Source organism: Bombus terrestris, chromosome 14 (assembly GCF_910591885.1).
Source record: "Bombus terrestris chromosome 14, iyBomTerr1.2, whole genome shotgun sequence".
NCBI classification, from domain to species: Eukaryota; Metazoa; Arthropoda; class Insecta; order Hymenoptera; family Apidae; genus Bombus; species Bombus terrestris.
Window position 1 is genome coordinate 5,714,307 of NC_063282.1, and position 26,824 is coordinate 5,741,130.

A 26,824-nucleotide genomic window follows, 5' to 3' on the forward strand; every position below is an offset into this window, starting at 1 on the left:
ATTCTTCTTCGTACTCGTTTTATTCTTTTCTTTTTTTTCCCCTCCCATAAAATTAATTGCCTCTTTTCACTAGTTTTTGGTAACGCAATTTAGAGGCGTTCGTGGATAATAAACGAACTTACAAGCGCATGCACAGCTATCTCGAATTAGCAGGGGTGAAATATTTCGCTTCGAAATTCGGATAATTCGAGTAGCAGCAAGCGTCGAGAGAAGCAGACGTATAGCTTTCATTGATGTTTCCGAATTAGGTATTAAACAGCTGTGTGTTTGAAGATTCCGATTGATTCACTTTAACGAACAACGTACGTTCTGTTCTCTGTCCACGTTTATGTTTGCGTTTTGTTCTTGCCGATATTCAGTTGAATGGAGCGCGTGAACGACAGAAAACAGCGTGGCGCAGCTCGCAAAGAAAATTAATTGGCCCCGGCAACACTTTTCGGTACTTGGAACTTTACAAATCATCATCTCTTCTGAATTTCCTGGCGTTTTATGCTTTTTCTGATTCAAAGTGTCTGTTTTTCCAGTAGCGAGGGAAATCATTCGTACGCGTCGCAGCAGCGCGCTCTGTTTATCTCTGTCGAAATGTTTTTATGCGAACGTCCTTGGAAATATAGTAATTCCCTGTCAATCCGATGTTCATTGATGAGAACGTTGTAGGTTCCGTCTTACGCAAGTTTTCACGTGTTATTATGCCTCGGATTTCCTCGAAGCTTTTCTTGTCAACCTGCTGGTCGCGTCGATTCTCGCCGAGAAAGCAATATCGCACATTTACGTACAAGGAAGGCAAGCTAGTGCACGATGTTTCTCGCAAGGATCGCCAACATATTGTAATTTTAATAGCTATTTCAGCGTTATGTCGTTTGCCTGATAATTCGAATGAAAACAATGCAGCGTTGGAACACCATCGAATATAGTCTAACAATAAACAGAAGTCGTCGATGTTTTGTTTCCCTGTTTGAACAGACCCGTACGTTTTCGTTTATTTGGATATACACCGAATCAATTAATTTGCAAAGCTAACGAATCATTATACCGCATTCAACTGTATTCAACAGCGACATTATCATTTATCTTTCTCTATTAAAAATTGGAACTTTTGATTTGCCATTCCGTAGAATAAATCTGGATCATTTAAATCTGGACCTCTCTCTTAAGAAATTTGCCCCCACCCCCCTCTCTCGTTATGTTCGTTGATTCGTCTAATTGTACCTTGTTCTCGTAATTAGTTCTTTCAACATCGTTAGCGCTATTTTTCGAAATTCATCTCGTTACGGTTCCCTCGTTTTATCCTCTCGTTTTTCTCTTCTGGTCGATGTATTTTATTTATGTGCTGTATTTTATTACCGAGATAGTCGTAACAATTTGCAATGACGATTAAATGCGTTTTCGCGAAAGATTATTATAGACGATAAATTATATGTATGTCAAGTTGAAAGAATTTTCCTAAACTATACCACGTTCAATTTCAAACACATTTATTCCTTTATTATGATGCCAATTGTTCTTTTGACTAAATGCCTCTTGTTTCCTATTTATCTCCGGTTACAAGTTCGCTGATGTTTTATTTACGATTGTTCCTGAACTTTCACCAATATACATTCGTCGGAAGCAAAACATTTTTACGATGCCTCTCGTTGATTTCGTTCAAGTTGCGCGTTGACTCACGGTATTCTTTTCTTTTTTCCCCTGTTCTTTCGATCCGTTTCAATCGTCAGACCGTATACCCTCATCCCCGATAATTGCAGAAATCTCGTTAATTCTAAAAACGTCTCTCTCTTCATGGTTCTTTAGCAGCGACTGTATTAAGCTGCCGATCTCCGAGTTTTCTCTGTTTGTGATTGTTAATTAAATTTGGTTTCACAATAGCCTACTTTTAGAACTTTCTAATCGTTCAGCCCGTTGAAAGGGTATAAATCCTCATTTTTTAGTTGTTCGTCTGCATGTTGAAAAGTTGCTTTCTGCTCGTAAAATTTTCTTTAATTTATTCTTAATCAAATTTCATTCCTCGATGAACTGCTTTTATAATTTTCTAATCATTTAGGGCCAGTTAAACATTCATGAATCTCTTCCTTACGATTGTTAATCAATTTCAGGTGCAGAATTTCTCTGCTTTTAGAATATTCTAATCGTGCAGTGTGTGTTAAAAGCGCGTGAATTTCAATCTTTCGATTACTTATTCTCACGTTAAAGAGCTTCCTTTCTTTGCAGCTGTTTTTCAGTTTCACGATTTTTCCACTAATCGTCCAGTTCTAACTCTGATGATTCTAAAACGACGAATTTCGACTTTTGGCTTGCTCGTTTCTATATCAGAAAGTTTCTTTTCCTTCTTTAACGATCGTTAATCAAACTTAGCTTCATAATATCTCTGCTCTTACAATTTCCCAGTTCGTAAAAAGTAGGAAATTTCGATCCGCCAGTTGCTCATCCTTCTAACTCTAATACTGACAAATTTCTTATCTTCGATTGTTGATTAAATTGTTAATCAAACTTAGCTTCATGATATCTCTGCTCTTACAATTTCCCAGTGCGTGAAAAGTGGGAAATTTCAATCCTCCAGTTGCTCGTCCTTCTAACTCTAACACTGAGAAATTTCTTATCTTCGATTGTTGGTTAAATTGTTAATCAAATTTGCGGCGAAAGCGCGTTAAATTGTGAAATATATTGGCTTGCTCGATGAAAGAAACTTCAACGCGTTATGTAAGTGTGATCTGTACAATACTTGAACTTGCTGCCGAGCCAAATGTGTCTTAACCGTGAAATTCGTTAGTGGGTGCCCTTTCCATCTCCGTTTCCAGTTTGGCCGCGCCTTCGCGATAATCCGCTGAACGTGCCCACTTTATTGCTCTCGATATCGATAGAAATCGCACACCAGACGGGCTAATGGAGTCCTTGAAATCGAACGTCCTTATTTCGTCGTCAGTTTAGGTTGGCAAATATTCTCGGCCGGGTTTGTGGTGCGAAAAATTGGACGAATCGTAGATCTCGACTTGTTTACGAGAGCGACGATAACGTCCCGATAGGAAGAAATTTGTGATCGGTGTTGTTTCGTGACAACGTCGCCTGCGCCAATCTCTGCTTGGCTTCGTGTTGTTCTAAAATAAAGTAACAAAAGAATTGGGCAAAAGAATTAATGGATCCTGCTTAGGTCTTTGGTCATGCTGTTAATGATTTTTGTGATATCTATATCGCCTTTCAAAAATAAAACCACCATTGCTTCGTTTTATAACATTCGCCGGTATTTCGTTCAAAATAATGTACGAAACTATCGTTGGGAAGTATCAGCGCTGGAGCCATGAATGTTTAACAAATGGATGAAATAAATTCGAGGCACGTTTGGTCGGATTAGAATCAGAAATTCGCGACAACCGTGGATTCGGGCAAGGACACCGATCGTTACCCGTAGACAAAGGACGTTATCGGCCAATATGTAAAATAGCACGCGTGGAAGTGAGAGACACCATTTAAGGGATGTTATCTTCGTGAATGATATTTCCTATGGGACAACAAATTTCTTCTTCTCCATAAAATCGTGATGTTATAGGTAATCTCGTGTATTCTCGTTATACAGATCTAATTGTTTTCCAGGTGAGCAAGACTTGATAAAGGGAAAGCTAAACAAACCTGGACCTCTTTTTTTTACTAAATATAGTCTCTTTTAAGATATTTTGCTGTCAGTGTGGACAAATGTTACATACGTACGCGAGTACAAATCTGTTTTATGTATCGCCAGTGGTAATTAACGTAAATCGAAAAGGATCGACGTATCTATCATCTGGTTTTTTCTAAAATATATTTAGAAGGTACGAATACAAATATGTTCCCAGTAGTAGATAATTCTTATAGCAAGTCAAAAGGAATCTATCAATTGCTACTCCTTCCTAAAAAAAGGCATATATAATTTTCAAAAAACATAGTGTAACTAAATAGGTTAATTAACGCGCATTAATACGAATTATTTTGCGATTAGCGCGAATAAACATTGCATGGACGAACGTGAACCTGTCTTATCTTTTTTCGGTAATTAATGAGAATTTATTCTCGTTGGAAATTATTCTTCCACACGTTTGTCCACGTACGTATCTCCTCGTTTCGGTCTTCGCTTAAAATCTCGCGATAAATTCCATTGGAAAAGCAGACCGAGGCAAAGAATCCTTCTTCGTGGTATCGGTAATCCTGGTTCAAGGCCGAGACGTTGCAACGATTGCCAGCAATTTATCGGTTGGCTGCGCTATTGTCTTTCCCCCCGTGGAGATCTTTCGATCCCTCTGGAGGATCGTTTCGACCGCGACCGCGCTCGAGAGCATTTTAATTTCGCTCGTTCGGAATTCTGAACAATTTCTCCGCTTCTTGACGACCGTATCTGGATAATCGCAGTGTCGGTGTGCCGATCGATAGTCGCTAGATGGTTGAAAATTCGAGGGAACGGGCGAGGCCTCGGCAATTTTATTCGAGTCGTCGTCGGAGAACGCGAAAGTCAGCGATTTCACGATCAAACCGACGACGAGGGTTGAACGTTTCCGCGAGAGAAATAATGCAGAACGACGAGGTCGGGGTCGGTTAAAGATTTCGCTGTTGCGATTAATTGAAGTCTGGCACGAGCCCGCCGTAAAGCTCCTTTGGCGCCACGATTTCTGTAGTGCAGCGAATAATACCGTGCGAATTACGCTTGCAGCAGGTTTATTGTGACGATGGATTGCAGAATTTAATGAAATTTATCGCTCCGCGTGGCAAGTAAATCACAAGACAATGAACTCGAGATCGAAAGCTATTTTTTTTAGTTTTCCCTTGAAATATAATTGAGAGATACGTGATAGTTCATTGTGTCAAGTGGTGGTGAATATATTTCGCTGATTAGTAGAATTTCAATGGGAAATTTAAATGGGGATTTCAATGGGAATTTTTCTGTCGACATTTTGCGCGTGTATTGCAAAAGTGTTACAGTTGGAAGCAATTCAGTCTTTTGCTAGAACATGAAGATCGTCGAAAGGGTTCGAGGAATAGAAATGGAAAATTAGAAAAATAATATTTGATCCTAGTTTCGTAGAATCTGTCCTTTTGTCAAGATTATTTATTCGGTAGATCATTCTTTTTATACGCTACCAAATATTTACAAGTATTGGTTTGTCTGAAAAATTTGTTAGTTGAGTTGTGTTATTTTTGAGATACATGCGTAATATGTGTATTTATTTACGTTTCAGTAACATTCGCAAATTTGTTTAAAGACAAAAAATAATAAAAATTGGCCGCGGTGAGAAAAAGAATCTTCTCCGCGATTTTAGACATTCCGTTTGTTTGATATAAGAAAATCAAAAAGATTCTGAATTCAGAACTTGGGAGAGAGACAAGTAGATAATTAAAAAATTTAAAGCTGGGTTTAATCTTTATGGGCTTTAGCTTCACGACGCATCTTCTGAAAGTATATCCATAATCTGGATACAATTCTTAAGATATTATAGAATCCAATTAAAAAAAAACGTAATTTATAGTTCTTTATATTGGTAAGCATTTTTTGATTAAATTTTGAGACATAGGGATTTGCACATATATTTATAGATTTGTTTTCTCCCAGAAAATACAGAAACAGAACGCTCCCTTAAATATCTATAGAGATTAATTTTTAATTTACAATAGGATACCACCCAAAATATTAACAAAGATTAACTTTCAAAAATTTACAGAATATCTCCCCAAATGTTTATAGACATTAATTTTTAAAAATTTACAATAATGAACATCGTCAAATATTCATAGAGATTAAGTTTTAATTTACAGCAGAATGCTTCTCTGAATATTTATAGAGATTAATTCTCAATTTGCAGTAGAATTCTGCCTTATGCATTAACAGAGATTAATGTTGAAAAATTCAGAATAGAACATCTCCTCAAATATTCGTAGATACTAATTTTGAAAAATTTACAATAAAGTACTCCCTTAAATATTTATAGAGATTCATTTTTAATTTACAGTAGAACACTTCCCTAACATACTCACGGTGGGATAGGGTACTCCCTTAAATATTTTCCAAACTTTACTTTAATTATTATCGCCCTTTTGTGATTTTTAATTATTTACAAGTACGGGAAGATATCTCGTTATCTCAGTGGCCACCTCTCGTTCTTTATTGTTTCCGTGTCACGGCCCATTGCTGTAAATTTTTCAATAGCCACCTGTCAGCGGAATATGAAACAGCCTGTCAAACAAAGAACGTCGTCACTACTGTTTGGCAATGTGCCAGAAGCTGGTTTTCTTATCTCTGGTTCTCTGTTGCCTTTGTAAAAACTGGCCGAGAGCATCGAGTAGAAATGCGTCTACTACATATCATCGTTGCCACCACGCAGGTAAACGATGATCGAGTTTCCACGAAGATTTCTCTTCCAACTCCAGAGGAAATGGAATCTTCCGCTTCTATGGCTTTCGTGGATGATAGTATGGAAATGAAAAATATGAAAAATTACACGAGAACGTAATATCTCTGTCTGCATGCGTGGAATTGTCATAATGCAGTAATACTAGAGCTACTCATGATTAAAGCTTGTTCCAAAGAAGTTAAAATGAAAAAAATATACGAATAGATTAAATTCATATACTTTGAAGGAAAATTATTTAAACCTCTAAAAATGCAACGTTTTAAATCCATTAAATCACCGTGGACAATTAAATAAATTAAAGCGAGTGCTACAATAAGCAGCTTTCCCCTCTCCAACTCGAAATTAAATCACTTTATCAAATGCGCTATAAATTCGTAGTTAACTAATCCTCGTGGTAATAAACTTTTGCACTCTTCAATACGAGATCTATACCTTTCTTTCTCTTCCGGAAAATACAATTTAACCATTGCTTTCTTATTGGCCAAATTGTCATTGTCATTCGAACTATTCTGGTAGTTCTAGTGCTAATAAATGCAAAAGTTCTACGTCCTATGTTACTCGCGCCTTAACATAAATTGTATAATTGTATAATTCATCGATTCGTCGACCTATTCCCATCAATATATCAAATTATTTTATTATTATCTTATCGTGCAGGTTCCTGAAAATTCAACTGTTACTCTGTGTATCGGCGATTCTTTTGAATGACGAGTTTCCCGTATTGGGAGACAGTGGCATCAAATCGTTTTCCCATCTACAATACGATCAATTTTCGTCGAAAGGATCTCGGTTTAGATGTCGCGCAGTACGTAGTACTTGGGAAACACAGTGATCTCTCTTGAATTCGGTTAGGGGAGAAAAGCAAAGCGGCTTGTCGGAATTTCCCCAAAGCCTGGCCAAATAGATTCCAAAGTGGCTTTGATCGGTGCTAAAACCTAAAAGGGGTATAGTTCTCATCGTTTTTCACTAGAAAAGATTATACTATTAACATGTTCACTGTTACAAAAATTTGATATATTTTGTGCTGGGAGCCACAATCATTTCAAATACACCAAACTATAATATCTTATTTTTGTTAATTATACGAAACTTTTTGAAATTTCTTTACCACTACATGATGAGACACGGCTGTCGTGATTGTAATAGTAAAATTTGAAATCAATCTGAAAATCTACGTATATATAGTAATTGGACAGACAAGACATTTATCGGAAATATACGGTGGAAAATTAGTATACAGCATGAGTAATAGCCTTGAACGTACAATTAATGCTAAACATTTTCTCACTGTGTATTGTGGTTTATTAACTAAAGCGAGGAATTGTTTGCCCAAGTACTTTGATAATCCTTACGAAGTGTATGCTTCTTATAAATATCTTTTGATTTCTAGAAACACACTGAAACATTTTACACAGTCGTGTCTCGTTACGGTACTAATGAAATTTTGGAAATGCTTCATATAATCTGCACGTAGAAATTTTCTAGCATTTCTTCATGAAATTCATCTTACCTTAATGTTGTAGAAAATTGAGTAAAACGCGGCTCGTCGAAGTTATCGGGGGTTAAAAGGCTCATCGATTGATTTTTCCTTAAAATCTCTAATAAAAGTCATAGCGATTGCCTCTAATTTGACGATAAAACTAGAACTATTCCTCCCCTGAAAGCAATCGGAAGACTTTGTTCGGGCGGTCGAAGGACAAGTTACCTAAAGTGGAACATGCTAAATTCGATGATCGTTTGGCTCAATAACGAGGAATTCTTGGTAAAGTAGGTTAGTTTAGAAAGCGCGGCCCCACTTGGAAATAAAGTGGATACTGATCGAACGCGAAAATCGAGAATAGTGGACTATGCATATGTGAGATAGAACAACGTGGCATTGCACAATGATACTTTATGCGGCGAATGTCCGTCTTAGCGGCTCAATTAGAATATTCTTTGAAATCTTACGAATGAAAATCTCAGTGATTTCTATTCATGGAAATGCTATTCAACGATTAACTGCCGCCAGAAAGTTCATAACTCAGTTTGATGTCGTTCTGCCATGAACATACGATCGTCGTCATAGTTGTCCAAGTGTAACAGCGGTGAAATTGGTATATTAGCTTGGAAGTTTTGTCATTTAGAATCCATGAATTTCGCAGGTCGTAGTCAGGCGATTCAGATGTACCAATGTTTTAATCTTCGAAACATGATTCATAAGAAGTCGTATAGTACTGCTGGGTTTCTGCTATCGGGAATTTAACCAGTTAGCTGTTGCGACTTGTTTGAAAATCTTGAAAAGCGTGTATCTAAAATGTGTCGCAATTTAAGCGACAATTTATTAATACATTTTGTAAGCGATGACGAATATACTCGTCAAACGCAGAGTATGTGTTACTGTTCTAAAATGGGATTAAGTTGTAACGAAACGACTGTTTTATTTCTTAATTTTATTACTGACAGGGCTCGTTATAACACAAAATATTGCCATTTATTCGTGACGAGTATATTCGTCAGAAACAACAAACTGGTTAATCGATAAATTGTTCCATAGCAATGTTACGTGTTGTGCAGTTTTGGATGTCGTTCGATAGGAAAACTCATTTCTATATTGTTTTGCACGATCGTCGTTATGCAAGATAACTGCGATGAAATTGGCATTTGTATTAGGTTGAAAGTTTTGTCATTTGCAACTTTGTTTCGAGATTCTATGAATTTTATACATTGTGGGTAATTGAGATGGTAACCTTCGTAACACGATTCGCAAAAGGTCGAACAGTATCGCTGGATTTCTGCTATTAAAAATTTAATCGATAAATTGTTCTATAGTAGTTTCGTGTTATGCAGTCTTGGATGCCGTCAAATGGAAAAATTTAATTTAATATCGTTTACACAATCGTCGATAAAATTCTTCAAGGCAATCGCGATGAAATTTCTATATTAAATCGATGATTTTGTCATTTACAACTTCATTTCGAGATAGCATAAATTTCATAAATTATAGGTAATTAAAATGAATATATGTTTTAATTGTCGGAACATAATTTCTGTAACCAATATCTATATCGGATAACTAATAATATATATTGGATATATGATTTGCTATTTAAAATTTAATCGATGAATCGTTCTATGGTAATTCTCACTGTTGTGTGAAATTGTAGATAGCAAATAGAACAATTTGTAATTTAAGTCAGCTTTCAAAATCTCTTTTAAATAGCCAGCCAGTTAGTTTAAACCTTGATAATACTTTTTAACACGAAAACCATTCAAAATTGAGAATCAGGCGGTCGAAGCACTAGAAGAATATTTCCATAACAAAAACGAAAAATTCAGCGAAGATTATAAGTAGACCGCAGATTTTTATGCAGCTTCATGTTTCTATCGACTTAAAACTAAAGAAATCGAACCTACACAAAGATCTATTTCTTCCATTAAATATTGTACCAAATATTTCCAAATATTTTTTATATTTCTACACCTCTAATTTTTCCATAATAATAAAAATCCGTGGTTTAACTATAAGTAACGAGAAAACATTATATCGAAGGCTAATTAACAGAAATTTTATTTCATACAATTTATTTCTTTCGAAAGAATAATGCCTTCCGACGAGCCAGCCAGTTATGTTCTCGATGAAAAAGAGCAAACTCCTCGTTTGTTCTCTGTTCATCGGCAATCTTGGATGTTCCACACGTAAAAAGGAAGGTCGTTTTCCCCTGCCCCCGTCGTTACACGGTTCTCATTAAGGTGTTGTTTCTTCAGGCGCTTTCCGCTCTTTTCAACTTAACTAAAAACCTTGGCGAACCCTTCGGGGCGGCTTATAGTGTCAAATGTTGCAATCGACAATTTTAACGAAGCCGACGGAAAATTAGCCGGATTTCGACGTGGCTGAAACTATATGAAGGCGGGTCGCGACGAAGTAAGGCGTTTGGATCAAAGGTGAGAGGCGGAGTTTACCAGTTGGAAAGTCACGATGGCAATTTTTCACGGACGACGCGACGCGTCGCAAGCATCGCAGATCTGTTTGGACGTCCGATAGTTTGGGCTACAAAGCGGATAGGGGATCGGCTCGAAAGTTTGGGATTAATCCGCAGAGGAATATGTATCCGGTTTGCGACATTGGCTTCGATCCAACTTGCTGCGATAAAAACGAACGATTGTGCAACCTATCCTTCCGCTCCACCTTGTATCTCGCCTCGTGCTTTATATTCGTCCGTTTCTCTGATAAGAGACAACCAGGCCGTTGTCGTAAATAAAAGATGAAATCCTCCGGATACGAATGCGTGTTCCAACGTTATTTTTGCAAAAGGAATTGCTGCCGCTAGCGCGGTTTCCTCCTATCACCACGGTCGCCTTTACGCGTTTACTTTTACTACTGAAAGTAAGTAGTAAAGCCTGTGATTCAGACTGAGGAATTTTTTGTCTTTCTTGGTAATATCAATCTGTGATACTTTGAACCGAGATAAAGGTGTATACGAATGTATGTATACGTAGCTTTTATGAATGTATCGTGTGTGTTATGTAAAACATTTTGATATTTCCGATCCGATTATTCGGCGATTATATTTGTAGGTTTTGCAACGAATCTGAGATTGTACGTGGTTGTTCATATAGCAAAGATGCAAGGATATATTTTACCGACGTTAAAAACGTATTTAAATGGTTAGGAGAATCGTCATGGTGTAAGTCGCTGCTATTTTCCATAAAACAGAGCGTTCTGTATTTATTGTTGTAAAATATTCATGATATTTTTTCGGATAATGAAATGATATTCTTAGGAGTTGAAACGTGTGATTGGAAACAAACTCTCGAAATCTTCACTTTCATTATTATGATTTTTAGATTGTCTATTATCCATTGCATCAGGAAATCTCGATATTCAGTGGAAGCATCTTTGGTACTTGTTACAAGCTTAAGGTAGTTGTTCATGCTGTATACTAATTTGTTTACTCGATTTTATTCGTACGATTGCAGCAAGTATGTTGTAATCTACATATATACAATTAATTGGGATGGTTTGAAATTTGTCAAACACAATCATGAAAATCATGTTTCAATAGAGAAGTTTTCGTGTTCAAATACTTCGCGTATACACGTTTCGTAACTTGTATATACATTTTTGGATTTGAAATCTGTTCAACGTCGTAACAGCGTGTCCGAGTACAATGCCAATGAAATTTTAAAAAGGTTTCGCGTAACGCTCACAATGTCGTTGTGGATTTATCTGTAGCCGAGGTTTCCCTTACAATCTACAATCTGTTCGTAGACTCGTCTCGTGTGTAGCAGCGTTGCAGTCATTGATTAAAGAGCACCGGCTCTGTGTGACCAAGGACAGAGATCGATTTCACGAGTGTTTCACGATTCTCTTTTACTCTCTTCACCTTAGCACACGTTTCATGTGCACCTTCGATCCATAAAACTTTACGAGCCACCTAAAAATAGATAAAACGAGTTAACTGCGGGAAATGAAGCCGTCCGTGTCGCGTTTTGAATCGCGAGATACGATCACTCGTATAAGTTTAACGAGTCGCATTCGATATCGCCGCCACTAAAAACTTTTTCTCTCCTTCTGTCTTTCTCGTTATTTCCATACACGAGTTTCGCAACGACGATTTCCTACCGCGATTTCTAATAACGGCAGATGTTTCAAATCCGCGTCTCGTCGTATTTCACACGTCACAGCGACGCTTTTACAGCGCGGCACGCGTGTAATTTTGATTCATGGCATGTTAATGGAGAGGCGAAGAGGGTGAAAAGTGAAGTTTCTGAGATTGCTCGGCAGCTGCAGCCTGCTCGAACGTACACGGCCACGCTGAATTCGTTGAACGCACGCTTTGCTTAACAGTGCCGAAAGGGGAGATGCAAGCAAATTGATCAGAAGAGTAACAAACACTATCTCGTTGCCCGAAACCGTTTGAACTTTCAAAAATTGTAATTTTCCAACGAAAATTACTCGCTTCCAAAAATTTCCCTTGCAAATGATAATAATTTATTTCGCGAAACAATTTCGAAGCTGCGTTGCAATAGCAGTTTTTCCAATTTACTTTAGCGTTACGGATGGTGGAATTTACCTTTGAATTAGTAAATTGCAAGCTCGCCTTCCATATCCAGATTGTAAATGTTCGTGTAAATTTATACCTTTATGAACGAAGGTTTCTTTCATCTGGCAAATAAAATGTTAAACAATTTTGATAAAAGTTGCCTGCGATATTAAATAGGAGAATCTAAATAGAAATGTAAATTTAAGTGAAATATTTAAAAAATAATAAAATATTGAAATCTTTGTACCTTAAAATTTTCCATAAATTCATAAATATCTGCACTTGCATCTATTTATTTCGTCGATACGAACTGTATGTGATGCAAGGTTATCAGTGCTATTGTTATTTTTCTAGCACAGATAGAGCAGGTACACGTCATCGTTACAGCAAACTCGATTGATTAATAATTAATTATCGCGCATATCTCTTTCCTGGGTTACCTTCGATTAAAATTCTTATTAACGAACTCGTTGAAAGCGCTTAACAAGAGCATATTGCGATCTATTTCGGTCCTGCTTGGCACGCAACTTTAAGTCGCGAATTATGGATCTGTGTAACGTTTGTCGGCGAACTGCAAGGTAAAAATTTCTTCATTAAATGCAAGATAAAACGTGACAAGATGCTAATTATAATATCGACCCCGCGTGCACTAATTCAATTAAGACGAATCGTAGAACAAAGCTTGGGATATCGCGTTTAATCTTGCTGATAGTTTCGTTCATAAATTTATTTGCGTGTGAAACGTCTCGTTAAAAAGTTTAATTAAAGTTTGATAGCGCGTCGAAAAAATATTTGTATAATGAGGAATTGTTTGGACTATCGTTTTCAGTGAAAACAACAGATGAGCTTCTATATAATTTTAATTAAACACGCTTGACATTGTTAATCTTTAGCATCTTCCTTCTACACCATAGTCTTTCGTTTTAATAAATATTTGTAGCTGTGTAGTTAAAGTTTCGTGTTAACAAGTACCGATTCACGTTTAATTAGCTCAAGTAAGAAATACCAATTTATGTTTAATTAGTTCGAGTAACAAGTGCCAGATTATGTTTGATTTTAGTGAAAGTAACTTCGATTTTGTTTGAAACTTCAAGTTATATCATACTCTTGTCGTCGAGTTAACAAAGTAGGATAAAAGTAATGGCAGATGAAGTTTTAGAATTATCCAAATTACAGGATAGCTAACGTAACTGGCCTCGGGCAGAATATCGTGGAAATCTTTTTCATAAAAATAGCAATTTGTCGTAGTAGTTTCTCATAGAAATTTTTATAGATTTACAGTTCGCATATTTTTCCTGGTTCAAATAATTTTTCTCTCGCGTTATACACTTTTCCATATCCTTTATTACATATGTGTATTTTATCATCTGTATAGATAGAGTGTGAAAATTTATCAAGTATATACTTGAGCGCGGCTAATTAGCCGTGGACTAATTAGCGAGGCCAAGTGGAAAAAAATAATCGGTGGCATATTATTCTACGTGTGAAAATAAATGAACGTGGAATAAAATCTGTTCATAAAGCGCTTTGGTTTCGTGAAAAGAAAATTCGAAAATTTCTCATACGCGTGTACCAAACTCATTATTAACTCAACGTGAACGAATTCAATTTTCTTGAAAATGCAGCCTCAAGTGGAAAAATTTCACTCTTCGTTTTCCACTTATTTTCACACGTGAAATAACCACCTTCTGATTGCTTATTCCTGTCTAGTCGCTAACTAGCTAAATTCACATATGGTAGAGCCTCCTTTATCCGAACTAATAGGCAGACCAAATTGTTCGGATAATAGAATTTTCGGATAATAGAACAATCGCTTTTCCCATATGAAATTTCATTTCTTCAAATACAAATTAACATTAATTGACAGATTCTTTCAATATTTACGGATCCCATATCTTTGTGCCTGCTATTATTTTTTTATTTATAACTATTATTAATTATGTCGTATTTTCTTTCGATAATTAGAACGCTTTCGTATTAAATTCTTATCATCGAAATTCACTCGATCGAATAAGAGAAGGAATACGCCGCATACAAACTGTAATAAAATATGTACATATTCTACAAACGTATCCTTTATGGGGAAATATAATATTCGGATAACAGAGCATTTGGATGATACGACATTCCGATATTAGGGTGTTAGGATAACGATGGGTGTTTGCATAAACAAGTGTTGTACTGTATATCAAAGAAATTTCCAAAGTCAGCTTCCTGGAGAACTAAACCTCGGATGACATAATTTTATTCTATATTTCTTTTTTTCATAAAGAATCACTTGCCACCCGCTTGACATATCATTCGGCCACACCCTGTGTCATATTTTTCGGTCATCTTACGAATTTCGTACTTCGTAAATTCTTAAATTTTATCCTCCAACGACGATACTTCACATTCATTAATCAGTTAGTTGTTTTTGACGAGTATACTCGTCACGAAGAAATGACAATATTTTGTGTTTGACGAGTATACTCGTCATGTCTTTTAAATAGCAATTTAGTAATTGCAGTAATAAAATAAAATAACAAAACAGCTATATCATTACAACATAATTGTAACAGCCACGTGTACTCTGTGTTGGATGAGTATACTCGGTATCGTTTGCTTTTTGTAGACACAAGCTTTTCAAAGAGATCGCAATAGCTAACTGGTTAATAATACGAAGTCCGAACTACCGACATTTCTTTCCCTCGATGGTTACTTTTTATTTCTGTTTATTGGAACTTGCTCGCGAATCTTCGATCTAGACGATGAAATTTCTCAGGAACAAGCCGATGTCCGCCGGCCGTCTCGTATGGAATGTTACGGCGTATGTTGCCTCTTGCGGCCAGGAGCTCTGTCCTGCGAGGATTCCATTAATTTCGGTCGAGGTTACCGATGAGACTCGTCCTGAATAGTTTCCAGGAATCGCGACGTCCGAGGATGCGGTGCAATCTCCTGACAGAATTCGGCCTGCCACGCGAAATTCCCTGAATGATTTGCCACCGATTAATCAGACTCGCCGTGCAACGATTCGATTATTTAAGTAATTTGAGCCTCGCGTTGCTCCCTATCGCGTTCGCGTTTACGGATCGATCGATCAAAGCGGCGACGTTAATTGAGGTGCACGACCATCGCGTTTAACGCGAATGAATGGGGAAAAGGGCTCGTCAGATAGAATTGTGAATACATTATATGGCATAGGAAGTTTTAGGTACAGTTTCCTTTTAAATAAATAGCTTAAAGTGCTTTAAAGAATTAAAGAATTAATTATTAAACATTTTTATTATACATATAAAAGGGCGATAAATTTCATCTCGACAAGGAGGATATATTTCGATTTCGAAAATATTTCAAGTCGCACGGTTTTTGTTTTTCATAAATAGGAGAGTTCAGTGATAATAGATATTCAGTAATAATTAATATAAAAGTATATTTAAATAATAGAAAATATACTGGATGATGATATCAATTTTGACTTTAACAATTTTATTTTTAAATGCTTTATTAGTTTCAATATCTATTTTGTTTACCATTGACAACTTTCGTCAAGCAAATATTAAATTTATAAAAGGGGTATATGAAAACCACGAAGAAAGAATACGATGATTGGTTGGCATAAAAATTGGTCAATTTGTCAGATATTTTTTAAGAGACTTACTTCTTCAGACCTGGCAGGTTTCCTTCATTTTCAATTACGTTATATAACATTTCTTTCACTTAATCATAAAGCGACATTAAAATTCGAAAATCAAGAAAAATGGATTTAGCATGTTTTTCTCCTTCGATTTTCATATACAACGAAAAGCTTATGTTAGTCGATGATTTAACGATTCTTAGGAAATTTGCCGGAGAACGATCTCAGCTACCTGACAGTTAATTAAGCCCTTCATTATTCCACAGATTGTGATAGCTCTTGTTTAAAATGGTTTTGTTTGAGACAAAAGACAGAGATTTAACGGGTGGTTGACTTTCTTAGACAATTATACTTCTTCGTTTCGTTCGACTCAATTATGGTTAAGCCGTGTTAGAGGTAACCGGATTTCAAACTTTATTCATTTTCACGCAAATTTGACTCTACGAAGCAAGAACGATCAGTGTCAGTTAATTCTCATGATCTGGCGGAATTTCCAGAGGTGAACAAAATTCGAAGGACTCGAAGTTCTCTGTCTTTTTACCGCCATTTGTTACGAATCCTCTTGTTGGGTCATTGGTAACTGGCTCGAGTTCGTAGAATATGGCAGATTCGCATTAGGCTGTTACATGTGAAACGTAATTTTTTAAAAGTCAAACTTTAGTAATTTCCATATCGTTCGATACCTTTTGCCGGGAAATAATTTGTTGATTTGTGAAAGTTATTAATTGTTAAATTAACAAATTCTTAGAATGTCACCGATTCTTCTTTTGTATCTTCTTATGGAGTGATCAATTAGATAGAAGAGAGGACATCTTCAACTTTCTCCAAATGGTAAATTTATATTTTCAGTCGATATAAATTGAAACTGGTAGAGAAAAGTAATATCTCAAACACTGTTCTTTTTACTTTGTCATTTATTATTATTTATGCCATCTTCTTACAATAAATAAACTTATGGAAGTGAGTCATTCGTTTGTCGAGAATCGAACGTTAGTCGCGCGCGCGTAGTGAAATTGAAAAATTAACAAAAGCTACAAAAGTTAATCGGTTCGACTTCTGAATAATTCACGTAAGAAAATCGTTAGAATATTCGGACCATTCAAAATTTCTTGACACTGAATATTCTCGATCTATAGAAAATATTAAACTAAATTTTTATATCTAAAATCGGAAGTTATATTTTGTCAAGAAGGAAGTTCATTTTCCAGTCGATTCTTGCAACAACAACTTTGCAAGTTAAGAAGATTCTGCTGGAAATTTATCGGAAGGAGTTTGAGTGTCGCGAACGGCAGGAAATGTGCTGATACGAAAGGCCAGAACATCGCCGGTCGCCTCGAATCCCCAACTTTCCAGATTATCATAATACCACGTATGTATTTTTCACGATCAGCCTAATGTTTCTATTTGATTCTTTCAGAAGCGCGAAGCTCGCGCGTAAGATGTGTAACACCGTGACAAGTAAATCCTCGTAAATCAATCCTCTGTTTGCACCAGTTCCTCGCTGTTAATCCTCGGCTCCAAAAGCCGGAAACGAAGCCACGGTAACGTCACTATGATGAATGTTGACCAAACTTCTCCAAATCTACACCTTTATTTGGCTCACGGATTCCATCACGAAAAGGCAATTAAATCAGAGAAAGGACTGGCGGTTTGCTCGAGAGAATCCTCTTTTCTAGGGTCTTCCATTTCGAGAAAGTACCGCCATTCAAAGGAAACTTGGAGTTTGCACATTTTCAAATGTCTCAATTGCAGCTCGTCTGTAAGTTCAGTTTGTTTTAGCATCCACTTTCGTCGTTATACGAAGATCCTTTCTGTCTTTTTATTAGTTATTCGTTCATGATCTTGGAAACTTATGTCAATGTCGGTAATAGGATTTCGTTACAGTCGACTTTTAAATGCTACACGTGAAACATCTCAATTGTAGTTCTTCCATAAGTTCAGTCTGTTTTAGAATACCATTTTATGGTTATGCGGAGGATCTGTTCCTTCGTTTGCATTGACAAGCTAATCGTTCATCTCCAACTTGAGAATTAATGCCAGCTTTAGTGATAATTTCGTCATAATTAATTTTCAAATGTTAGATTTGAAACATCTGAATTACAGTTCTAAATCGATCTACGAGCTTAGTTCAGAATATTTTACGTTCATTTCTATTTTATACCAAAATACTTCTCTTCCTGTTTTGTATTAGTAAGTTACTCGTTTACGATCTTCTAAAATCTATGCCACCTGTACCGTTAGTTTTATCGTATCTTGTTCTTAAATATTAAATTGGAAAAGTCTCTATCGCAGTTGTTACACAGGGTCGAATTATTTTAGACTTTTATCGTGACAAGTAAATTCTTGATGTTCCATGCTAGCGAATCATTCGTTTACGATGTTGAAGATTTATCACAAATAGCTTCCAAATATTCTTCGTGAATTTTCCAGAGGAATACTCGTTACTTACATAATTTTTTTCATGAGAAAAAGAAAGAAACGTAGCTTTGCTATATTAAAAAATCTTAATATCTGGCGAATATCAGAAAACTGCAATCTCATGGTTCTCCCAGTCGCTTTCTTTAGAATCGTTATTCTTCATTAAGCGTCTTCCTCGTGTGCTTTATAGCTTCACGAGGTTCACTTGCACGAGTCGGCAGTTCGCAAATTTACATACACCATAGCTCACAAGTATCCAGCTGCTTTCTTTGATTTGCAGTCGCGATGAATAAATGCTATTAAATGTGTCTTGATTAAATTGCAAATTTATTACTAAAATCAATATTTGTCAGTTTCTTCCTAATCGATAAATTGTAAATTGATATTGTAGAAATTAAATTATACAATACCAGTTAATAGCGTATAATAATTAATTGGACGATCAGTTTACCTGTCGAGATTTAGATATCGCTGCTTGAATTAATCACGTTGCTCTTTCGATTATTTAGTCTAATTTAGAAGTTTTCTTATCTTCGCGTTAAATGTAGCTCCGATATAGAGAACTTTTCAAGCAGATAATAAAACAGTCCTATAGCGTTTATAGTACCATTTTCGTTCTTCCATATTACCTTTATCCCATCGTCGTAATTTTATCGGAGAGTAACAAAAAATAACACAAGCACGGACGTCTATTTACAATAATGTAATAAAATAGTAAAGTCGATAATAATACGATCAAAGGACAAAAAATTACGAGAAATTTAAACATGCGAGAACATTCAAAATACGAAAAATGAGATTTAATATTTAAAGCCCGTTTTAATATTTAAACGAATGAAGCGAACTTTTATTCAGATTTTCTTCCCGTACTGGATCTGTAAATAATTCTTTTTAATTGCTTGCATAAAAATATGAATTTGCATAAAGACCCACGCGATCTACATTAATATGAAAAAATAAGAAATAAGAATTAGCCTTTCGAATATCTTCTACAATCAATGGAAAGCTCGTACCGTTTTTCCGACCAAAGGGTCGTGTTTTCTCCTTTATACGCATATTGTTCGCAATTACCGTATGCAACATTCCTTCCGATCATTTTTCCCCCATCGCTGTAATAACTTCGTTATTAACCATCGTCGTGGAATTGCTTAATCTTCCGAGAGAAGGAGACGTTTCAATTCGTTTCTCCAGTCTTCCAGAGAAGACAAGTTCTTATCGTTGGAGTAGTTTCGTAACGAGCGGAATAAATGGTAGTCCGAGCGTGCAATATCGGGTGAATATGGCAGATGCGGTAGAACGTCCCAACCAAGTTGCACCAATTTTTGTCGTGTAACGACTGGCACGTGTGGTCTTTCGTTGCCTTGTTGGTGAACCACGTTTGAACTCGTGCCAGGCCAATGAGGGGCAAGTACTTTCGAAAACGCTTGTTTTACGCTCTACAGTTGGTTGTTAATTAATCAACGGTACCAGGTTAGAACAATTAAATTGAGCGTGAGGGGCCATTGTTTAAACTGAGTTCCATTTGGCTGCAAAAGAACGGGACCAACTTTCTGCCCAACCAAATATAACACATCGAATCGTTGTTCTTAGACCGAATTTTTACAGCTCATTAACCTGCTACATCAAGTCCTTTATCATCCGCAGCGTTGAAATATTAACGCCATTCTCTTAAACGGGCAAATGTAACTGGAAATGTCGGTCGAGCACGCAATAAACTATTAAATATGAAGCGGCTAGATGTATCGGACCGGATCGATAGGAAATACCTAGTCGTCGGGTGGAAAAGCGATTCAGGAAATGCTTATTATTCACCCTGCTTCGGGTCTCGCTTTTAGCTTCGTGTCAACGTCCCGACGTTTTATTTTCGCTCGACATATCGCCGGGCAAAATTGCACGCCAAAGAAAACAGTCGGCAGACTCACGTGTATTTTTAACGAGACCGAATAACGAGGGACGTAGACAGTCTGTTTGAAAAGTAACGAGATTACCGATAATTAATTTAAACACCGATCGGTTAGATTGTGAATTTTGATGCGTTTCTGGGAAAATGGTGCAACAGAGGATGTACGTAATATGCAAAAATACAGTGGCGCGATAAAAAGAAGTTCATAAAATAAGGAGTATAAAAAGACAGCTTGATTTTACAAAACGAGTTTATGTTTAATAACAACGACGAATAAATATAATATAAATATGTGCAACACGGAAAAATGACTGTTATTAGTACGGTAAAAAATTGTTAGTACAAAAGTTGGCAAAATTCACAGCGTATCAATATTTCATGTTCTCTTATCTGTATGTAAAATACTCGAAACAGTGAACTTATTAGAATATTTAGCAGATAAAAGAAATTCTTGCTCGGTTTGCATTTCTGTAGTACAGTGGTTAGGAAAATATGAATTTGCATAAAAATATCCAGGCTGTATTAATTATATTTGTAGAAACATTGTTCGTTTTATTCCTCAAAAATAGATGCAATCCTAGGAACGATTAGCTAATAAAGGAGCAGAAATTCAACAAATTGTGAAAGTAGATAGGGTTGTTCATGGTCAGGCACATGAGTAGATGTGATTAGTTCTATTACTGTTATATCCTCTTAAAATAAATTAGTTACAACGTTGGCAAATGCTCAAATAAATACCAGCAAATGAACAGAGTTGTGAAAATTTGCCTTTCGAGTCGTTCCGAGTATTTTTATTATCTACATGTATGCTTGCGATGTCTTTGCTGCGATTTTTTTATTGGAGCGTTCGAGCCTCGAAAATGGACAGTAATTACAGAAAACCGCAATCAGATAAACATAGCGAATAAGCGAGCATTGGTATTCGCTTTTCGGCCAAATATTCACGTACACAATCGTGCCAGGATGAGCAAATGCATTACCATGCAACAGAAGCCAGCTGTGCTAAGATATTATCAACCTAATCGTTATCACTTGTATGGTATATACGTCCATGAAATATCAGCATTTGTACGTGCAAATAAATTGTACGTTCAAAAACGATAAGAAAATGTTGGTATCCGAATATGTGGAAAAATAAGTCTGAGAAGGATGATAAAAATTGACACATACCGTTTGCACGATTTAAAAATTATAAATTAGAAAAAATATAAATAAAATTATACAAATTTAAAAAAATATATATGTCACTATTTTTCGGACAAGCTGTACAGTCAGATTTCAAAGATGAGAAAGTGTTGACGGAAAGTTAACTCGTAGTACGCACGAGTGCTCGCTGAAGAGATATGCAAAGAGAATTCACTGAAGAGAAATGTAAAGAGAATTCGTTTAAGAGGATTCATGCAAATTCCTTGAGCTTCTACGATGTGTAGAGACACATAAGAATATAGAGAAGTATCGCGACGAGTGAAATTTGTGAAATGTTAAGCTAATTTGCCGCGTGTTGCGTGGGTGCATTGTTCTTTTCTAATTCAACGTGTTCATCGTCCCTCGGTTCCATCGAAATAATCGTTCCTCTTCGTAGACAATGACGAGCTTCAACGTCGTTATCGTTCTGGAAGTAGAAGTTATAAATTGTTTTGCTACCGACCGATCGTCGTTATTGCGGAAAATGTTTTACTGGCATTACCCGCGTCCTGACTTAGTGTCCTTTTATATCTTCATATTCTCTCATGAAGCTCGGCGAATATTCTCCTCGCCACGGTCACTGGCGAAGTTCATTTTGACACCGTACATCGCAAAATAGCGGCGATTTGGGACGAACGATTTAGTAGACTGGGAAAGTCTCCAGACTTGAGGTTGCAGCTTATGGCAGCTTACATCGCAAATCTCTGAAGCGCGTTAAAAAAAGAATCGATAGAACAGGAGAGAAAATGGGATAGACGTAGGAAATTTTATATTATTCATATATTGGTCTACAGTTATGTTGGTATTATTAAAAGTATTAACCATATTGTTGAAATATTGATCAATATTATTCGATAAGTATCCAGGGGCAAGAAATAAAGAAACGAACAGGACAAATGTGGAAAATTAATTGTATTATTAAAATATTGATTCATATTATTCGTAAAATTTTCACAAGTTTTTAGGACAACTTTTAAGGATAAGCGTAGAAAATTGTATATTGTCAATACGTACGTTGACATAAATCACTGGTTCCCTCTGTGATATCGAAATTGTTAATAAATTTAATTAGAATTCCTGAGAGTTTCAACATTTTCAATAAGCGAGCGAGGAAAAAGGAAAAATAAACAGAACATTTGTAGAAATTTTTATGTTATCGCTATATTGACTGTTGTAGGTCACATGCATATGCAAGTATGTTTACGTAATGCCAGAATTATTAATGATATTAATTACACCTTCTGTTATCAGTGTCACATGCATACGACGCTTTATAATTAATTTACAAAACATAGTTTGGTTTTAATCTATCATAATTTTAATGTACCTTTCAATATACATATTTAATATATTATAATGCGAGCGTTTTAATATACATGAAATTTTCAACACCGTCAATGCTGTACATGAACAATTTTATTTTTAAAGACAAGTATGTTAATAATACAATGCATCATGTTGGAATGAGCGACAGTATTCTGATGCTGCGCCAATCAACATGTAAATTAGTAACTGATAATTACATTTCTCTAGTTTTGGCGAAAAGATTAGATTATACGATGCTTTACTCGTGAATAATGTTGATAAATTTCTATAGAAAATAATTCAATTCTCAAAACATAAAATTCTCTGTTTCATACAATACCCAACACACGTATCTTCTATGTAATAACATCCACGCATTTTCCCTCTTCTATTTCACTGAATTTTTTCCTCGTATGGAACAAGTTATACAAACACACATCCTCTGAAAATATTTGATCATGTTCAAAATTCTAGATGATCATACGTGACTCCCCGCATCTCTAACACTCGACACTTAGTTTCTGATGTTCCAAATGTTCTACATTCAAATATTTCAAATGTTCCAAGGGGATTATATTACAAATGGAAAATATTCCAAATGGAAAAAATTCGAAAATTTCATGGCCCTCTACGAGGATTATTAACGTTTTGAAACTTTCAAAACTTTTATTTTTTCATCAACTATTAGTTCATTAATTTCTGGCTGAACTCATTACAGTTTTCTCTTTTAGTATTACAGGAGTGTTACTATTACAATAAATGTTCCTGTCAAAAATCGTAATTGCTCTTTAGTTCGCTGTAAACATATTGCAAATATCGCAAAATTTCCTGTCTCTACACGATGACCATTAACATTTCTAAAACTCGTGCTTTAACCAAGCGTTCGATGAATAATTCTACACGAACTCGCTTCTTATAACCTGCTGTTATCATAATTGATCTTCCTATCACAAATTGCAATTGCTCTTTATTTCGTCGTAAGCGCCGAAACACGTGTTATTACGTTCACCCACGTTTCAAGTAGAAATTGTTCAGGTCGTGTTTTCCTCGAAATGCTAAGCACCGAGAAGCTAATACCTTTTTCCTCTGACTCCTTGACACAATGACAGAGAAACTGTTTCCGCAGGGAAGTTGCACGAGCTCGACGCGTTTCCACGACTCCGTAACGAATATGTTGTATCTGAAAGCACTCTGCGCTTCAAAGTGGCTACGAAAATGCCGGAGTCAACAGATCTTCCTGTTCTCGTATTGAAACAGCAACGTTGAACGTCAGCTGGTTCCTCCCGGCGAAAGTAAACTCCTTCTTTTCTTTGCAAGCGATCGAATTTACCTGTGGGATTGACTTTTTAACGATCTGTTTGTTCGGGTTTTCGTGAAAAAATAATGAGATTCGGCGATGGTAGGTTTCTTTAGAATTCAAGTCTCTTCTTTTTATTTTTATTGCTATTCAATTTATTGCTATCCACGATCTTTGATTACTTATTCAGCTTCCACATTTCATAAAAGAGTCACGTTCAAATTTAATACAGCCATAATCAACCAAATTTATTCCTACGCAATAATCCACGAACTAATAATGTCTGTGAACTAGCAAGTTACAAATTACAGATTATGGACATCCATTGTATACGTTCTTCATTTAGGAACAGGATAATCAGTGAACTTGCAATTTGTAGAATCTATTTACGGAACTTCCTTTATTCTATTACAAATATGTCGGTGTTATACAAAAGAATTTCTAGTAGACTTGTGTAAAATTCCGCTAATTATATTAGCTGAATTATAGAAAATACCCAGATATGTACTTTCCTTTTGTTGAATCTTGGAATTAGGTACACGTTCTGTTGGAGATTTCCAACATTCTGGTGGTCACGAATACGAGTACGCGATACGCAAAACTATTCATCGCAATATTTGGAAGATGAAACAATCCATTTTTCTTTGCTTACATTAACGAAAGTATGAGTTTACGTAAACGTTGGCGATCTAGTCATAAAATTTCTTACGGCCTCTGTATCTTACGGAACTTTGTTGCATTTATCGTCTATACATCTTTCAACTGTGTCACATAAATTCGTTTTAATCACACCACGTAGCATCAAAGCTATAAAATCAGCAAAGATAAATTTATCGTATTTCATCGGAAATTTCATCGTTTATAAAAATAAAAACGAAGAAACATTGGTAACAAGAAAAGTTAGAAACTTTTCATCCAGTTGTAAGAGGAGGCTTCGCGGAGAAAAATAGAAAAGATAAGAAAGATTGCTCTTTCAAGAACGGTGGCAAATAATTTTTGTCGTCTTCGCCTCCCTCGACAGGCAACAATTAAATTGCACCCAATTGATATAAACGTTTTTCGACCGAGAACTGGTGCAGCAAAGTGCATCCATTATTGAAAAGTGATGCCAGCTGAATGCAATGGTTGCATGAACATCGTAAAGTTTGCTGCGATCAAAGGATCGATAGACACCACGCCTATTCTCTCGGTACACAATAGGAAAGGTCATGGTTTATCTCGGCCACGCTAATTAGCGAACCGAACATTTGCTTATGTTACAGCCGATCGTTTCGAACGATAATTCAACAACTTTCCTGCTAAGCCTAAAACTTCGCCAGAATTTCGTTCGGCACGAGATCTTTCCACGAAACAGTTTGCAACAGAAACTTTGCCCATTGGTTCAGCTCTTTTTCAAGGAAAATTACCGCGATAGCTAAATTAGGTATTTCGTTGGTTCCGAGAACCAGGCCTCGGAATTCGCCATATATCGAGATATATATTCCATATTCTCCATTTTAATCCATTTTAATTCCTCGAACTGTTACATCGGCTAGAAAGCGTATTTTCACACGCTCTTAGGTTCGTTAGCTTTCGTCACGCTGTACCTTTCATTTTCGTAGCGTGAAATTTTCGTAATCGTACTTTTTCGACCGCGGATTATTCGTGCGTATTCATATCTTTGAAAAAGTTGGAAATTTCTGTAGAAAATTCTGTTCTACCTGCAAGATATTATAGAAAAAAAAGCATTGCACGCTGTGGACATTTCATATATTTTTTCTCATATCACGAGCAGTCTGTGCGATGTTCTACTTTCGAACTTCCTACAAATACGTAAAAATCAGCACTCTAGTCGTTTCATTAAATGATACGAAGTTTGTTATGGTCGAATCTAATTAACCAGTAGGCAAATGCAATAATAAATGCGAATGGTGTACGGATACTTTCTCCAGCCTTTCTATATGTCAAACACGAGGATCCACGTTTTCCAGAATCGTGATCTTTTATAATTTATTATTATCCTTTTACCTTACGACATTCAAACACCTACGCTTACTCAACTTTTGCAAACATACTTAGAATATCTTGTCCTTGATTTTCGTATTTACTCCCGTTGACCGTTATTGAGGAGAATCCACTCCTATGTCTCTTACGTCCTACGCGAGACACGCCGTGAAAAATTGCGCTTGTTAATACGCTTTCGAGCGAGGAGGAAAGTGCGAGCGTAAAACTTTAACGCGAGAAGCGGAACTGCGTTGGAAACCTTTCACGGTGGTATTACTTCGAAAACGGTGGATTAATAAGAGCTTAAAAAGAAGTTCTCCTTGAGGGCTTGTGGTGAAACGACCAGCTCTCTTTCCCTCTTTCTCTCTCTCTATCTCTCTCACGCTCTCTGCTCGCAAAGTGAAAGAGGGAATTTCAAAGGCTTTAACAGTCAGAAATTAAGTAAGAAACGCGGTATTATTTGTACACTGCGATGAAATATTAGTTCTCCGAATATTTCCACCTCTGTACACTCTTCTATATTTAATAGGACGCTCATTCTGTCAACTCGATTTCAATTAATTTCTTGCCCTTCTTTGGCAATCCAGCGGCTTGTTTTCCTCAATGAATCAATCAATTTATCGTATCGAGGCTGGTGCACAAGCAAAATCCTGATGTATATAAATTTCCTGCCGGAGTTTGGGCTCATCGACATGCAAAATTGGACCACGCACGCGAGTTAATTAC

At 36.2% G+C, this 26,824-nt stretch overlaps 1 protein-coding gene across 5 annotated transcripts in view; it reads left to right on the top strand.

Moving 5' to 3' along the window:
* Window positions 1–26,824, top strand: part of LOC100646318 — a 193,163-nt gene that overhangs the window by 4,630 nt on the left and 161,709 nt on the right. The window contains exon 2 of one of the 5 annotated variants that reach the window (XM_048411915.1): window positions 17,216–17,376. The exons of the other annotated variants lie outside the window; for them this stretch is intronic. The gene's annotated coding sequence lies outside the window, so the exon portion shown is untranslated. The remainder of the gene's footprint in view (window positions 1–17,215; window positions 17,377–26,824) is intronic. 5 annotated transcript variants of the gene reach the window in all.